The following is a 5237-nucleotide window of genomic DNA, read 5'->3' on the forward strand; positions in this document are numbered from 1 at the left end:
TGCTATGGCAACGAGTTTGCGTGTAGCTTGGCGGATACAGAGCGAGAAAGTGCTTTCCCACTCTTTCCCTTTGCTGTGGCTCATAGCACGAAATTAATACCTACATTTCTAAGTTTCACTGAGTTAACGCGGCTATGGATGACATGTAAAAGATTAGTCTTTTTGCCCCCCAGCGTTGTATGCCTGCGCGAAATTTCTGTACGTCCAATAACATACATTATGTCTGTATAAGTCGTAAGTCAGTCCAGCAATGAACGTCACCGATGTCCTGCTATTTGTCGCACGTGCTAATTAATCAATTCACCTCGTCGAGAGTCAGCACAAAGTGCCAACTCTGTTCAAATCATTATATCTAAAAATATATATTTTTTCAACCATACATAAGAGATATTCATAGATCTTAACCAAGTCTTTAATAACTAAAAAAAAAAACATTCTCTCATCATATGAATGCAATCTAGTTTAGCTATGATTCTTGATTGCAGTTATGGGAATCAACTGAATTCAAATCATACACTGTTTCTGCACTTAAACTTAGTTCAAAACATGAATATGTTGTGTTTTCTAAAACCATTTCATTTAATGTAATAGACTTTTTTTTATATTAACTAGGTGTAGTTTTCTCTCCTTAAATGCATAGCATAAATATGCAGTCTTTCATTTTAAAAAAGTAGAAATTGAATAATAATGTCATGAATCTAATAGGAAACACTTTAATTTTGGAGCCAAGATTTGGATAAGAACAACTACAAATAATTGCTTTCCCTAACCATTAATAAAAATAGATCAAAATTAATTACCGGCAGGAGAAGGGGGTTATGGCTCTTTGTCCCCTCTGATGTCGCCCTCATGAATGATGGTTTAAAGAGAAAGCTATGTCCTTTGGCTGCTCAGTTATTTTTGACCAGAAGCTGAATTTCCTCCTCTTCCTGTTGAAAATGAAATTGGGTTAATGCAGTGCATTGTGGGACTAATAGCTGCCATATGAGCCTCCTGTAATCAGTCCCTCATGGCATCATCTGCATTTACTGGATTACTACAACTCATAACTCTAAACATTAAACCTATGATGAGGTAGATTATTAAAAAAGTATAACAAAAAATACTTAAATGAATGTCAAATTAAGAGAAAAACAAAAAAGGGAATGCAAAAGGAAAGTGTTTTTATTTTTAAAGAGCCAGGAGCGGCTTTGCAGTGATCTTGGTTTTACAATAACACAATAAATGTTGGGTGTATTTTTGTTTTTTTAATTTTGTTCTGAAATGACCTGGAGTCTCTGTAGAGCTCCACAGTGAGGTCATTATTATTTAAGCAAAGCTAGCACGAACAAATTATTACAAGTAAATGGAAGCCTGCAGTCTGTGAGTGTCCCTTTTGAAAATCTTTCCATGCCCGTAACCTCTGTGTCATCGCTCTGAGCCCCGGATTTCTTTAACAATCTGTTCAGCTAAATAATGCATATTTGATCTTATAAGCTTGTGACTTTGCTGCATAGTAATGCTTTCAAAACACTGGCATGAGTAAAGTGTGTATGACAAGAACTGTGGGCTCTTCGATTTTCGTCCAACCACTGCCTTTGGATTTGCTCCTGATGTTATTGATGAATCATTTAATTCCCTGTCAGGAAAATGTCTTCGTCTGACTCCTTAGAGCATTAAAGGACTAAGACAAGTGTGAAAGTCAGCACTTGCTTTTTTTTAAATACAATTTGCCACTAATCCTTGTATTTCTATAACTGTTTTGTCTTTATTACAATGCACTAATATATTTATTTTATATCCATAGTATTGGATATCGGACAAAAAAAAATAATCTGCTTGACTCAAAATTAGGCAAACAAAATCTCTGCACAGATTCATTTTAATATGAAAAAATTGTGTAAAAAAAAAAAGAAAAAGAAGAAAAAGAACTCAGTAAAACCTTGATGCTTTTATAAGGATTAAGAGGGCATAAAGCAGCCAAGGGGTGCTAAAAATGTTCTTGATTAATTGGGCATCAGCTATAAAAGCAGAAGTTTGGCAGAGGTCAGCGTACTCCAAATGTGTGTTGGAGTAATGCAAGAAAGGAAAAGCCATAGCAGTGATTCTGGAGAAGTTACAGCGACTGCCCATCACTGCGTAAAGCATCATTAGGCCATTTCCAAATAATCTGAAATGCATCATTCTTCCCTAAGCAAGGTTAAGCAAGTGGAGAACATTCAAGGCGACTGCCTGTCTTCTCTCTCAGAGCCGATATCCCAGCAGGTTGGTGCAAAGAGCAGCCAGTAAAATCCTGAGGTTATATGCAATAAAACAAAAAATAGTTCGTCAGTTGGTGCTAGCTTGTCTTATCAATTAGTTTTTCTCTTTTCTTTTGTTATTTTTATAGTTTTGTGTTTGTTTCTTTTTCTTTTTTCCCCATTATCGTCAACATCAGCTGCTTTGGAACCTTAGACTGCACCGACCCAGCAAGTGTGGATTCTGCAAACTGAGATCAGATAGAAAGTACACAGGCCAGACTTCTGGAATTGAACCATAGTTTGATTGTATTGCAGATATTGGAAGGTTTCATGGTTTTGTTTTCCTAGACTGGATCCAAAAGGTATGACTTCAAGAAAACAAAAGAAATAAAACTATCTCCTGTCGCTGCAACAATTCTAGAGGTGATCAAGTTTGGAGCTTAAGCAGGTGTTGTTCTACTTATTTTGTAATAATCTTTAAGGGAAACAAATATTGAAAAAACATGAGATTAAACACGCTTGTAGCAAAAAAAAATTAAAATAAAAATGTCAGGTATTTGCTACAGTAAAACAATCAACAAAAAACACATGGAAAATATGTGAAATCAGAGGCAACAATCACTGGTAAAACAATCATTTTAGCCCCAAATGACATGAAAATTACACAGCTGTTGCAGAGAGAAATAGGGTTGCCACCCGTCCCTTAAAATGCGGAATCGTCCCGTATTTGGCTGTTAAATGTTGTGTCCTGTATTGAACCGATACAGGACGCGATTTGTTCCGTATTTCTATAAATGTCAGATAGACGTGCCTATCACACATATATCAAAAGTAATTGTAACATTAATGACCAAAATAAAACACAGGAAATATTAAGGTCAGCTAAATTGTCGTGGTGTGAGCTCAAGGAACCCCAGAACGCTACGGACCGATGCTCTTGTGGTTGCCTAGAGACCGACATTACGCTGCCGCGGTGAGCTGCTATCGACCGCGTTTTTTTAAAACATCCTCAACCCGATTCTCCACCATCCTCGGAACCAAAACCTCTCGTAAAGGTACAGACGTGAGAGGGAAGACTCAAATCCCAGGCTGAATAATGTTAGAGAAGATGAATACAGGCAATTAAAACAAATGTGTTCGTCCTGGCGCAGTGTGCAGTGCTGCATGATGTCAGCTGAGGAACTGAACTGGGTCTTCAGTTCCTCAACTGAAGACCCGGTTAGAACCTAAAGAATCAGACATCAGCATCTCTTTATCCCTGAATCATCTCCTGAGGCTGATATGGTACAGAGCATTTTGCTATGATTGATTAAGTTGCTTATTGTGGTTTTAGTAAACTGTTATGGTTTGATTATTAGATAATCAATTATTTGCTTATTTAATGTATAGTCGTATCAGCCAAAATAATACAAATGACCATTTAAAGAACAAATTATATTAAGAGATTAACAGTGAATACATAAATATTTCCTACTTTAAAAAGATTTGTTAGGGCTTTCTGTTTGTTTTATTAAGAAATGTTGACATGTTAATTCAGTGTTCAGTGGTCGTTTAATGTATTACTAATGTCAGACATAGACCTTCTGCCCAGGGACGGTTCTAGATGGGGGCCAGCAGGGGTACAGAAGATATTATGCTAAATAAATGTATTTTGTTAATATTCAGAGGTGGATTTTTTTTAACCTTCACAATTTTACTTTATCAATTAATTAAAAATTATAGTGCTGCACTTTTAGCTGCTGTATTGAGATAGAATCATACTTTCTATCTGCTAGATCAGGGCTCTGCAACCTGATCCAACCTGTATCTCTGCCTACTGTTGCAATCGTGACATAGGGCCACCATCTTGCAGTGGTCGCCAGCTTCACTCAACGTTGTACGTTTGAGGCACAATGAAGTGTCAGCGCATTTAATTAATTCTATCTCGCTAAAGACTGACATGCCAATAAAACTGAGCAGAGTGTCCGTCAGTTTCACATGGTTAAAGTCCCCTGCAACCACGTACAAAGCCTCCAGGTGCTTCATCTGCAGTGAGCTAACGGTGTCATACAGCTCCTTCGATGCTTCGTTGCCGTTAACACCCGGCAGAATGTAAACAATGGTGATGAACACCGCAGTAAACTCCCGAGGCAGATAGTATGGCTGACAGTTTTTAACCAGGCCACAGTTTGTACACCAACCTTCATTCACTTACATACATTGTCCTCCTCCCCTTGTTTTTCCTGACCGTTGGTCGCGGTCTGCTTTGCATAACTGAAGACCGTTGATCTGGAAGGCTATGTCTGGCATATTGGTGTTAAGTCAGGTTTCCGTTAGGCAAAGAATGGCACAGTTCTTCATCTCTGCAGAAACTCTTAACCTCAGATCTAACAAATCCACTTTCTTTCCCAGTGAGCGGACATTGGTCAGAAAAAGAGTCGGAATCGGTGGCTTCATAGGCATCAGCTGGGTCAACACGCCCACCCGTTTCCCCTTCTTCTGTTTTCAGGCACAGTGTTTCCTTTTGACAGTTGGTCCTCGCACCCTGCTGTCCAGTCCATTGTCCTCAAGAGCCGCTGTCTCCCAAGTGTGGATTTCAGCCTTGGTGATATATTAACAGTTGAACTGTCTCTTATGGCCATCAGCTAAGCAGAGCTGCATTCAGTCATAAAGTTTGTTTTTATTCAAACTTCAGCAGTTTTCTAGTTGTTCTGCTGAGGTAGTGACATCACGCGAATTGATGTCACAAAGAGAATTGATGTCACTTTTATGGAGCAAGAGTGACATCACAAAGCTACACCACCATAACCATTGCAGAAGTCGGAGAGCAAGAACAAGGATTGTCACCAATTTCTAACAAAAGGATCAACAATGAGTGAGAGCAGTAAGACCATAGCTAGAGAGACAGAGAGACTCCATGGCATCCTGAAAGATGTCAGCAAGATGTCAAGTGAGAGACGGGCTCTGATTAAGTCGAATGAAGAGCTGAAGATAAAAAAGGAGCAGGCTGCATTTGAGAAAGACAAGCTGCTTCGGGAA

This window comes from Poecilia latipinna, unplaced genomic scaffold (genome assembly GCF_001443285.1).
Source record: "Poecilia latipinna isolate Pla-1442-1.1 unplaced genomic scaffold, P_latipinna-1.0 Scaffold766, whole genome shotgun sequence".
Lineage (NCBI taxonomy): Eukaryota > Metazoa > Chordata > Actinopteri > Cyprinodontiformes > Poeciliidae > Poecilia > Poecilia latipinna.